The 13,511-nt window shown below is 40.3% G+C and overlaps 1 pseudogene; it reads right to left on the bottom strand.

Moving 5' to 3' along the window:
• Positions 1-5,766: 5,766 nt before the first annotated feature.
• Positions 5,767-6,084, bottom strand: LOC110301010 (annotated as a pseudogene).
• Positions 6,085-13,511: the final 7,427 nt, after the last annotated feature.

The following is a 13,511-nucleotide window of genomic DNA, read 5'->3' as shown; positions in this document are numbered from 1 at the left end:
GCTTCATTTAGTATTGGGGCTATAGTTACAATATGTTTATGTTGTTTTTATATTTTTATACCACTTAAGTTGGGATATGTGTGTGTGTGTGTGTGTGTGTGTGTGTGTGTGTGTGTAGTGTGCACAGGGGAATACACATCCTTGTGTATGTCTGAATAGGTCAGAGAAAAATACATCAAGTATCCCGTCATTTTCCACTTATTCCCTTGAGGCATAGCCATTCACTGCATCTAAAGCTCAGCTTCCCAACCCCCAACTAAGCTNTCAGCTTCCTTCTCTCCCTTCCCCCTAGTGCCAGGGCTACTGGTTCATGAGGACATGACTAGCTTTTTATGTGTGTGCTGTGTATCTGAACTCAGATACTTATGTTCATGGGATAAGTGCTCTTAACAACTGAACCATCTTCCATCTCCCAAGGTTGCTGTTCGTTTCGTTTTTGAGACAGGGCATTATATAGCTCAGGCTGGCTCCAAACTCACTGTGTTGCTAAGTATCATAGTTAGCTGTCAACTTGAAGGAAATGTAGACCAGGTTGGGAAGATGGAGTACCAGCTGAAGAATTNCCTTCATTGTATTGACCCAGAANATGTGGTNAGGATTTCCTTGTGGGGTGGATTTTCTTATTGAGGAGTATTTCTTCAAAGTCAGCACACAGAAACTGTGATGAGGAGGGAGCAAGGGTATATTCCAAGCTGACAACTACACTTTCCAATGTGCAGGAGTCACCCACATGGCATTTGTTTTGAGGGGATGAACTACTCACAGAGAGCAACTTGGTCTTGACACTAGGAGAGGCTTTTGGTGAGGATGCAGCCTTGATTATAGGGGAGGGCCCAAGATTTAAGGGGTCATAGAGAAAAGCTGAGTGTGAATTTTCTCAGAGACAAGGAAAGGCTACTGGTAAAGGTGAATCCTCAGTTGCAATGGGAGCTCTAACATACCAGAGATGCCAGGTCTATGGGATTTCTGCCTTGACAGAAGAAGGTATGGAATAGAGCCATTCAGGGCCTATTAGCTATGCTTGCATATGACAGAGATGGTGGAACCTGAAAAGTGCGACTGACCAAGTCCTTTAGAGTCTATAGGATAATGAGTATGAGTGAGTCCNAGACACCAGGCATTGAATTATTTAACACTGTTGGCTTTGGTTTTGTTTTCCCTTAATTATAACTATTCCCTGGGTCTCCCTTTTGTTATAGGAAGGCATATAACTTATTTCAAGGGTTTCAGGAGTCCACTGTTAAAACAACTTTGATTTTTGAAGCAACATTGAACTTTTAAAGCATTGGATTTTAAAAAGATTTTTTTTTGAAATTTTAAAGTTGTTCTGTGATTTATATTATGATATTAACATGAGATCTTAGGGTCATACAAGAAAGGAAAGTTTATCAATTTAAAGGGATGTGTTGATGTGCCAAAATTGTTAAGAGATGGAATGTCATATTGATTTTAACTGTCAACTTGATATATACCTAGATGGACTGGGAAGTTGGAATCTCAGTTGAGGAATTGCCTCCATCAGATAGACTTGTAGGAATGTGTATATAAGATTTACTTGATTGTTGATTAATGTAAGAGAGCCCTGCTTACTGTAGGTAAATTCATGGACAGGTAGGACTGAGCTGTGTAAAAAAAGGAAAACAAAAACAAAAACACTGTAGCTGAACAAGACATGGGAAGTGAGCCAATAAGAAAAACTCTTCCATGTTTTTTTGCCCGTGGTCTTGCTTGAGCTCCTGCCCTGACTTCTGTGGTGATGGATTGTCACCTGGAAGACGAAGTTGTAATAATCCCTTTCTTCCTTCAAGTTAGTTTTTGTCAGCGTTCTATCAGAACAACAAAAAGACATCTAGGACAACCAGATTGATCTGGAAGCCCTGTTTTTTTTACCTGTTCCGTACTAGGACTGTTGGTGTGAGCCATCACACCAGCTGGGTATGTTCCCTTTCCTACAGATGTAGNACCTTGTCTGTGAGTGCATGGTGGTGGCAAACATTAGCTGTAGGATTTAAACCTTGTCCTTGTAGTTCCAAAACCTGTATTCTTTGGGTGTAAGATCACAGTTGGAAATTATAAAGTTGCTTGAGGCACAGTGGAATTGCTTTGGACCGGTTTCCTATGGAGCTGAACATCACACTGGCCAGCCATCTAGGTGAGCAAGTGTGTCTTTCCATTGGACTATGAGATTATAGAGATTATACATGGGCATTCAGGGTTAATTCTCTCTTTTGTTTTTGCATTGTACATTGCTCCTCTTTGTCCATAAAATCATGTGAGTGATATGCTTCTATCTACATCCAAGTGGCTCTGAGAGAGTTCCCATCAGGAGACAACGGGTGTCTGAGGTTACTTGGTGTAATCTAGTCAACTTACATTCAGAGCCAAGAAGGAAAATACTAAGCAATTACAAAGCAATCCTGGGATCTTGCTTCTGCCGGGTTAGCACTGTATTTTACTCCAGTCTAATTACAGTTAGTGTCCGCATAAGTATATGGCTCTCAGAGCATGAAACAGCCAATTTGCTTACTTTGTCGATGTACTTTGATTACATTTGACCTAACAAATTAGGTTACCTAATTCTAGACCTAATAAGCCCTCCTCAGTCTCAGCTCAAGACGATTCTATTTGGTAGAAACTTTTTTTGTAATAGTTGAGGGCTACGATGCTGCCAGCAACTTGAGCCAAAGCATAAAATTAAGCCTAAAGTCACAGTCAGGCATTTGATGATGAAACTGATTAAAGGCCAGTCCTGGGCTGTAGCAGGCCAGGATATCTATCTTGACACTTGCCTTTTTCTCTTACTGGATTTTCCCCTGTCCAGGTATACTTTTCTATCAAGTTTAAGTATGAAAAGGCCTAGAAGAATAGGGAGAACAGACCACCTTCTGTAGGTGTATACCTGTGANTGTCTCCTCATCATTGATAACTCAAGCAGGTTGCTTTTTGGGGGGTGGGTGGGGGGCATGGAATGGGTCCTGCTATGCAGCCCAAGGTGTCTCTGACTTAGTGTTTTTCCTTGTCTTAGGTCTTAGCTACTTCAATGCTGAAATTAGTGGTATGCACTGTGGGATTTTTTTTTGCTTTGTTTTGTTTTGTTGATTTTATTCTCCTGAGACAGCATCTTGCTGTATTATGCAGACTAACCTCACACTTTCAGTCCTCCTGCCTTATGCTTTTTAGAGCTGAGAGTACAGCCACAAGCCACCATGCCCAACTTTAAACACCCAAACCCTTACTAGTGACTTAAATTCCTGAGTATCTTTACTCTTCTCTGTGTCTCATGCTTTTCTTCCCTGGCCCACTGAATGCTCCTCAATGTTTTTCTTGCATGAACTCCAGCAATTATTCTCAGTCTGTAGCCCTTCTGCTTCAACCTCCCTGCACACATTCACCTATCACATGAGAAACTTCTCATGGCTCCGAGCTGAGCTATAGCCCAACCTCTTCAGTCCAGCCCTTCTGAAGTGTCCTGCTCAGATGGCCTTTGTTCTTACCCCCAAAGTTGAAAGCACTTGAGTGTCCTGTAGTCCTTATTTCAGATGATACACTTCTCAGAATACCTACTAGGTTCCATGTCCCTTGAGGCAAGAACAAGTAGCCTCTCATCACATTAGGAGTATGCAGAACACAGCCTTCTCTGCATTTCAAGATCATGAAGTACTTTTTGTATGCCATGCGTTTAGATGAAGACTTCAAATATAATTCTTCTCAAAACAGGAAGTCTGATGGTGTGGAAATTATGAGAAAGAATAAGAATTCATGCTTTCTATCTTAAGTCATGTACAGCATAGGGCGTGCATGAGATGCAGCGTGGCAAGTATGGATTGGAGCTGTTATTTATTTTTAGCTCTCTTTTGATCTTTAAAAACAACTGCTTCTTATATACTTTTTACAATACCCATAATTTTCTGACAAACAGGAACATGCAGAGTTAGTGTGNCCATAAATAACTAGCCATGTAGAGGGGACATAAAGCCAACAATCATACCCTAAGTCTGGGGTGCAAACTGGAAATACGTGAAGAGGTGTTCTGTTTCTAGAGATACCCAAGTAAACTCTTCTATAATACCCTCCCTACACACACACACACACACACACACACACACACACACACACACACACACACACACACACACTTTGCTACAGATGCTCTTCCAAATGGATTGCTATCCTTAAAAGGAAATGTGTGGTTCCGTGTTCACAGTATTATGTGCATTTGGCTCACCTGTGATTTGCTTCTTTAAGGACAACCGGTCTCCGGGGTGAGATGAAGTCTCCAGCCAAGCTTATCATGAGTCTAGTTATGTTTTCTGCTTTGTGGTGGATGGAGCAGAGAAGCAGGAGGTTGATTTTCTGATANGAAGATGGTTTGCAGGAATGGACTATGCAGCTGCTTCAGCAGACACAGTCTTAATTCCTGTGTTAGTTAATGTTACGTTAACTTATCACAAGGTAGGGTCATTTCGGAAGAGGGTTTACTTGAGAAAAATGCTTCCTGTAGATTGACTTATAGGCACACCTGTCAGACATTTTCTTGATTAATGATTTTTATGGGAGGGTCAANCTCACTGTGGGTTGTGCCCTGCCTAGGAAAGTGGTCCTGAGAAGTATAAGAAACCAGGTTGAGCCAGCTGTGGGAGCAAGCTAGTACTCTACAAGTCCTCTGCTTCAGTTCCTGCTTCCAGGTTCCTATCTTGAATTCCTGCCCTGACTTTCTTTGAAGATGGACTGTAAAGTGGAATTGTAAACTTAAATAAACCCTTTCCCCCTCAAACTGCTTTTGATAACGGTGTTTTATCTAAGTCATCTCCCCGACATCTTGATCTTGTATTTAACTAAAGCAATTCAAGTTCCAGACTCATGACCAACATTAGCCATCTCATGAGTACCATTCCCAGGATCAGTAAATAATTACACAGTAAAATACAAGAATTTTATCTTTTGAGACAAGATTTCTCTGAGCAGCCCTGGATATCCTGGGACTCTATAGACCAGGATGGCTTCCAACTCAGAGATCCACCTGTATCTGCCTTCCAAATNCTGGGATTCAAGGTGTGTACCACCCCACCTGGCTGCAGAATACAGTTTTAAGATGAGAAATACAGTTACATGTATTCAAAAAATTTGCTGCTGGATAGAAAGGTAAAAATATGTTTTTACATTATAATTGTGATGTTTTGGAGACATGTTGAAACAACATCTTTANTTTTATAAGGCATTTATTATTAACATTGAAGTTGTGATTAACTATTAATGATCAATGCATTCCTGTAAGTAAGCACTCAGGATATCTTTTTTCAACAGTACAGTGATAAAAGGTCCCTCTCATGTTTTTCCCAATTATCTAACCCCTTTCCCCCAATGAGAATATAATGTTTTCTATGATGTTTTATGAGATATTTATCCTTTTTTAAAAGGGTGAAAACACACAATTTATTTTAGAAATGATATTTTTACATCTTCTAAGGAACAATGAATAGAAAATACACCCAAGTATCTATCATCTGAAATATTAAAATAAAATTTTCCTTCCATTTTCTCTTTATTTTCCAAATGTAGAAATGGCACAGATAATATAATAAAATCAAACCATTTAAACATATACAACTTAACAGATTTTAGGTACCGAAATGCCAACTTATTTTTATTTGGTCAGGAAATTTACCTACATAAAAAAGATAAGGTTTCCTTGACGTCACAGTCACTTTCCAAAGATTCAATAGTAGAAGCAACAAAANGCTGCCATAGCACAGAATAAGCTGCCGTTTATGCAAACATCGTGAGTGTAGTTGTCTGTGTCTGCATCCCAGAAACAGTGAGCAGTCGTGCTTTTAGCTTATCTTTAATCATTTCTGATAGATGTTTTGTGAGTTGAAGCATTTCATCTGAAGAATATTCAGTGCTTGCCAATTCTTCCTTGAGCACAGCATGGATGCAGTCTTTAACCACAGAGAGTTTAAACCTTTGCTGGACAATGGGCCTTAGAATATAGGTGTTCTCAGGCTCCTCTGAGTTCTTGTCCACCTCGCACAAGCCCTCGGAGGGGCTGGCCATGAAGGCCTGGCCACGGAAGGACACAGCCATATCCCTGCATCTGGATCCAGCAAATCTCTAGAAGGAGGGATATTTATCTTATTTTAGCAAGCAAATGTTAGTATATATTTTCTACTTCTGTTGGGTAAATAGCATCATAGTATGTGCATTATTTTCTACTAAGCTGTGGGGTACTTTCAAAATGGCATGACATCAGTGTCTCAGTCTTTGTTACATCTTTATTTATTTTTGCATGCTTTTGTATATGGGTACATGCCATAGTAAATGTGAGGAGGTCAAAGGACATCTGACAGGAGTTGATTCTCTTCTATCATATGAGTTCCAGAAACTGAACTTTGTTCTTCAGTACCTCACCTACTGAGTCAACCTNCTGGCTCTCAGTCTTTATATTGGCTTCTCTCAGATTTGTATGATACTTCTAAACATGGCTTGCCTGTATATTTCTNTCCTTTTGGCTGAGGCTAAATCATTTTCACACATTTCAGAATTATTCCTACTTCTTCCTCCAGGGTTTGTAGTTTCATTAAGTTTGTCTAATTTAAAATTTTTATGTGTAGTTCTGTAATGTATGTTAGGATGGTATTGATGCATGTGTATACATGTGTTTGCAATTATGTGGATACGCATGTAGGTACAGGTGTGTGTGTGTGTGTGTGTGTAGTTGACCTTGGATGTCTTCTTCAGTTGCATTCTACCTTCTACATTGAGGCAGGGTCTCTCATTCTTGGGATTTTCTATCTCTGTCTTCCACATGCTAAGATTATACACTGTTTTATAGCATTTTCATAAGGCTAANATTAGCAATGAAGTTTGCCCATAAGACAAAAATACTTTAAATAAATATAATGGATGTAGTACAACATTTTTCTTATCAAAACCCAATTTTATGGTTTATTTCACATGCCTGTATCAACTCAAGTAGCCATCTGTAAATCCTGAGTAGAAAGACCCTGTGTTAACCACACTGCACAATTTCTCACAACAGAAAGGATTTCAATAGCATTAGACAGTGTTCAGTGGTTTATAGCTATGGCTTCCATCTTTGCCAGCCAGTGCACTAGTAGGTAAAGTTAGATATATTATTTTTTCTGAGTCACTCTCTTGCATTTGTCCCATTTTTCCCAATAGTATATTATNGGAGAACAAGATGACTATAAGTAATCTAGTCAATAATCCATCCATGAATGTATCCAATTATCTATTACAGAACTCTGTTATCTAATCGTGAAGGGGAGGAGAGGTTAGTGTTATTGCTTAGCAATGTGCTTTTAAAATGCACATATATTCATAGTATAATTAATTAATTATAGGTCACATCATCTTGACACTCCCTCATGTGAAGGAGGAACATAGTCAGGGAAAGCTTCCAGCTCATCCAACAGAAAAAGTGATGTCACGTGAGCATGGGAAAAGGAATTAAACAAAAAGACCCTTAGCCTGTAGTGAAGCTCAGAGGAAGAACCTTTTCCTCTGCAGGGTTGGCCACAGATGATGCCCGTGGTATGTGGAGAGAGCCTCTACATCCTCCTGTGCTCAGCCATTGGCCTAAATCTTGTGGTAGATCAGAGGGTGTCTCTTGCTGTCAACTACCCTCACTTCTTGCTATAACTTCCCTTCTAAAGAGAAAGCTTTACCCTGTGTTGACCATAACAATTGTGATATAACAAATGTACTCATAGAGAATGGAGCCTTTGAAATGAGCGTAGCTATGCTATATGCATACTGGGTTCCTCAGCCATAAGGATAAATATGATCCTATCATTTTTAGCAAAGTGGATGGAACCAGAGAGCATCTATTAAGTGAAATAAGCCAGACACAGGAAGATAAACACAAAACTTCTCATATGTAAAAGGTAAATGGANCTGAGTGTAGCATATTGTACTAGAGCAGTGGTTCTCGACCTTCCTAGTGCTGAGCCCCTTTAATATAGCTCCTCATGTTGCAGTGACTCTCAACTATTCATTTTTTGTTACTGCTTCATAGCTGTAATTTTGCTACTGTCATGGATTATATTGTAAATGTTCGATGGTAACTCCCAAAGTGTTGCTGCCTGAAGCTTGGGAACTATTGTATGAGACGCTGGGAGGACTAGAGGGGGACTGAGCAAGGGAATAAGGGCAGTTAGATAATGAATACCAAAGTGACCATACAGAAGCAACAAGCTCTGGTGTTTTCATAGCAAATTCCCAATAATTTATTCTTAAGGAAGTTCTGCAAGAGAGGAGCTGAAANTGAACATAAAGGACAGAGAGAGGCAACTGCAAAATAGCTTGATATGACCAGTGCATCTGATTTATATGTGTAGTTACTATGGCAATAAAAAAATGAAGACGACAAATACTTTTCTTCAGTTCTTTTTTTTTTTTTTTGAGACAATATTTCTCTGTGTAGTCTTGCTGTCCTAGAACTTGCTCTGTAGATTAGGCTGGCCTTGAACTTAGAGATCCATCTGCTTCTGCCTCCCAAGTAGTGGGAATAAATTCTTCAGTATTTTTATTTTTATTGATGTTTCAGCTCTACTCCATTTACTGATGATCATATGTCTTGGTGAATTGAGGAAACTTCCTCTGTTCCTGGTATTATGACAAAGTATCACNGACTGTGTAATTTATAAAGAACAGAAATTTCTTTCACACAGTTCTGGCTCTGCTGGTTTTCAGTTGAGTCTACCCACAGATTTGGTGTCTTGTGTGCCATGGATGGTGTTTTCCTCATATGCCCAAAAGGATTGCAGCTTGGTGGGTAGCTCTCTGAGCCTCATTCAGTTGTAATTGTACAGCTCTCCTCATTTGAATTCTTCTCAATTAGCCCATTGCCCTGAGTCTAAGTTTTGACACTGATGTTGGAGGGACACACACATTCAAATCATAGCAGCATTGCTCAAAATCAGGAAACAAGCATGAGCTATAACTCTGCATATCCCCCAGTATTCCAAGTGCTATGAAGTTTGCTTGCAAACGCTGACTTTGAATGAGTTAATAACTTTTTTTCAGGTGGGTGGTATGACTGGGACCTCTGATTCAAGATAACACACTCTGTGATCCCAAAGCTATTAATAACAGCTCTTTTTGCTGTTGAGTACTGTGCAACCTCTGTTTACACTGGGCACAGAAGCGTCATCTAGCTCTCACCCTATAAAGCAGTGTGGTTCTCTAGATCTTCGCAGCCAATGAGCTAAAGCCTAGTAGGAGAAAAACTCATGTCAGGTCATACATGGAGCATGTTACAGGACTTAAAATGGCACCTAAGTCCTTGTATTCCATCCTGTGATTCCAACATTGGTGAGAGAAGACATAATATTTCCCACAGTACTGTGTGTGTGTGTGTGTGCCTGCGTGTTCACACATGTGTGTGCATACAGAAAGTGAATATACCTTAAGTTGTAGCACCTACATATATTTATATAGTATAAAGGCCTGAAATTGGGTGGTAGGGAGGTGGTGGTGAGTCTTGAAGAAGTTGGGTGGTAGGGGAATGGCTATGATTAAAATANATTGTATGGAATTCTTTAAGAATAAATACAGCATTTCTTTAAGGAAAATAAAGGAGAGGATGAGACNGCTAAGTTTTATTCGGACCTTTTCATCACCATATCATTTTAAGTATTCTAAAGTGGAAAGTGTCAGGGTTTTAAATTTGTAGCACACCTACCTAGAGGACATTAGCAAGCTTTTATTACATATCATGCCAATTAGATAATGAACATACAAAGAAAATGAGTGCATACTATAAAGTTTTACAAAAAGAATTAGCTTAGATATTTTTCCCCCTCCAGTGAATTTAACACTTTGGCTAGCTAGCTCTTCCTTTAGCACTTTCTGCCCACTAATACGTTATTAAATTAATATCCACAGAAGACTTTTCTAAGAATCTACAGTGTAAAGCGTTAAGCAGAAATTATATGTAAGAAAAATGAAAGCTGATATACAGAGTGTCTTAGCTGGAAGTTGTTACACTTCTGTATGCATGTTTGTGTGGCAGTGTTTATGTGTGTGTACCTGTGGCATCCAGTGGTCCCCCTTGGATGTTGTTCACAGGGCACTATCTAGCTTGTTTGTTGAGACAGAATCTCTCACCTGGCTCAGGACTCAACACAACATCAATCTCTCTTTCTTCTCCTTGTCCCCAGTGCTGGGATTACAAGCATGTGTGAACACACTTGTATTCTTTTCCTTTAATGTGTGTTTTGGGGTTGATCTCAGGTCCTCAAGATTGCCTGGCAAACCCTTGATGGATTGGCCTGTCTCCCACGCCCCACTTCTCAGTTTAAGGGTGTTTCCAAGCAGTGGTAGTTTGTATCAGACAGTTACTTCTGGGATGACACAGTTTAAGTTACATTGTAGTCGTACTAGATTCTCAATGATTTTCATTTGTAAGAACTTAAGCCATAGCCTGCTGGTACATGGAACAGTAGATGGAACTTCTAGTACCTTCCATGATGCTTTTCCAATTTTGTACTTTGCTCTTCTATTGATAACTTCATCCTGTGAAGAGAATTTTGCTTCTCCACATACAGAGGCAGAGATCCATGTAGCCACAAGTCCATGTTCCCTGATCTTGTTCCAGCTTGCCTTCGATACCAGCTCCTTCTCCACTTCTAAGCCCGCACACTGCATGGTGTCTCACTTCCTCATCAGCTCCTGACTTTGCTTGTTCCTCTCTTTTGTGTCCTGCGTGGGTTCACACAACTAAGCATTAAGGTGATTGGTATGGATGCTCTTTCCATGTAAACAATAGCTTTGTCTGCAGATGTTCACAGAGTAAGATTCAAACGTGATAGATGGACAAACATGCCTCCTGAAAGAGCTGATTTCTCAGCCTGTGGCCTTGGAGAGCAGACCCCACACTGGATTTCAGAGACACCGTTGCTGAGGTTTTGTTTTGAGTCATTGTCACATGTCCGTTTTAAGGATGTTTCCTTAGTAAACGAGTCATGGTGGTGGGAACTTTACAGCTTGTTGAAGGTGTGGTGGGTGTCAATATTCTCTGCACTGTCTGTGCTACACAGTACAGATGTTACAGCCCATACTTTTGTGAGACTATAGCCTTTGCTATACTGATGGAGTGGCTTTGGGGAATCACAGAGGTCAGTTTCTCTGCTGTGGAAGCCGGCAGAGAGTTGCTTGATTTCTCAGAAGGGCTCTTTTCACTGCTCGACACTCCCCGAAAGCCAGTTGTCTGAAGTTCAAACAAGCCTCACATTCATCCAGGGAATTTGCTGGATAATAAATTAACCTAGATTACAGGGTTTACCCCTGCAGACCAGGAACCATGGGTTTAGGGAGGGTTTGAGAATGTGCCTTTCAAACTTGGTGCTACAGATGCCTCTCGTTCAAGAGACTATACTTTGACCACCACTGCTCCAAACCAGCTGGCAGCTTCTCAGGCCTAAAACTTAGCTGTACAGCACTCACTGCTGTCATCAACGCTAGCTATTGTCCTGTTTCCTGGCCTCCGTTCTGTCCACATTCACCTATTAAAGATCTATGTTCTCTCCTTTGCATAGTTTANGTCAGATCTCCCTCATCCACAAAGTTCCCCAAATAGCTTCTAATCACCTAGCCTGCATCCTTCCCTCAGCACCCATTACCTCTCTGACAACAAAGGATGGAATCTTAATCTTTTCTCTTTAATCTTTGTTTTAAATTGGTTGGCAAGGAGCTTATAGTAGATTTCGTCCGTGGGATTCAAGTGCAGACTCACATTCATGCTCCTGCCTGTCTTTCATCTCCCTCATTTCTATAAATCTAATACCAACGCTGCTGGAACCATGTGTGTACATTTCCCAGGCTTTCTGGACGGTCACCCCGGCTCAAAGCGTGTCTATGGGAGCAAGAAGGTTCTGCTTATTCACTGGCTTGTTTTGCCAGGCTCTCTTCTTTAGCATTGTGTTTTATTAATCTTTCATAAGGCAATTTGTGACAGGAAAGGGGATCAGTTTTAAATAATCCAAATTTAATTAAGGACTGTGTATTAAATTTCTTTCTTTCTTTCTTTCTTTCTTTCTTTCTTTCTTTCTTTCTTTCTTTCTTTCCTGACAGTAGCCCCATCCCATTTCTTCTGCATAGTTTTGCCCTCTTCTCACCCCAGGCCCCCTTTTGGCTATTTTTCTCTGTCGACTATTAAATCCAAGGGCTGAGTTCCCAGAGACTTCATTGCTCATGGTAGCATGTGGCTCTGGGCAGTTAGACAGACATCCAATTATCAAAGCAGCCTAATGAGCTAATGACTGCCCAGGGCATTCTCTTGGGAGGGGCCCAGGGACTCCTCTGGAAGTAGTTTCTGTCTGTCACCTGCTCAGACATGGGATGCGCCTTGCAATCACACATTCTCTCAAGAAGGGTAAACAGAGAGGGGTTTCCTAGGCAATGCTGTTCCCAGCAGTTGAACACTTGCCTCTCCCACCCTTGTTCAGGGTGGCCAGTTGCCAGGATGGTGTGCCCAGGGTTAGCTTCTTGATTATCTGGTAAGAAAAAAAAATGTGCCTAGCCTGTTATGGTGGGAAATATCAGAAACAATAGTTTTCAAACTGCTTAAAATTCCGTCATCTATAGTTTTGTTCACTTCTTTGTGGCTAGTGAAGTGGCATGCTATTTGAGAGGTGTCATACTTAATGCTTTTATAATTTCTTTGTAGAAAATTAAGAATCTTTATCTCTTTATTTTTTTGGCTAATTCTTCCTTCCACAGTCACAGAAACCAATAAAGCACTCCAATCAACAGTTCCCCCCCTTTAATATATATAAGCACGAATTGTTCACTGCATATAAAGCCTTTGAACGAGGGCAGTGACTTTATTAAACTTTACTGGAGTGTGTAAGTCCAGTTTTGGAGACTTGGATGCCACGTCTATATGGTAATTTCTATCTATGTTTGAGCTCAATAGCTTTCAACCTCAGACTCAATAGTTAGAAATTGCATTCAAAAATAGAATCACATTCTAAAACGATTTAAAGTGTTGCTCCATGTTATTATATTACTTGTTTACACAGGCATAATGAAAAATACCTACACATGAAAGAAACAAGGAGTGACTTAGATGGAAGAAAGGGGTCTCAGTGTACAGAGCTTCACAGAAAGGATATATCACAGACCTTCACAGACAGGATAGCCATCTGTCTGATTTCTCAGGTACATAATTCCAAGGTGGTGCTTCCAAGGTGGTGCTTAGAAGATGTAAAGCACAATTGGTCTGGAAGACTCAGGATAGAGGCTAATGGACAATTTGAATAAAACCCATATACTTCCCCAACCATCCGTGAATTAGAGGTAATTTTATCCAATAGAAGAAAAGGTCATCATTTAGTTGTGGAGGTCCATGCCTAGATTCTTAGTCACATAGACCATGTGATATGGCTGGTGGGTAGGCTATGGGAGATGGTGGNGGCTGTGGAGACATATGGAAGGTGATTTAATCTCTAAATGGGATATTTAGTGTGTGTGTGTATCAATGTGTA

This window comes from Mus caroli, chromosome 9 (genome assembly GCF_900094665.2).
Source record: "Mus caroli chromosome 9, CAROLI_EIJ_v1.1, whole genome shotgun sequence".
In the NCBI taxonomy this organism is placed as follows: domain Eukaryota; kingdom Metazoa; phylum Chordata; class Mammalia; order Rodentia; family Muridae; genus Mus; species Mus caroli.
Note: the sequence above shows the minus strand (reverse complement) of the source record. Positions and strands in the feature narration are given on the sequence as shown.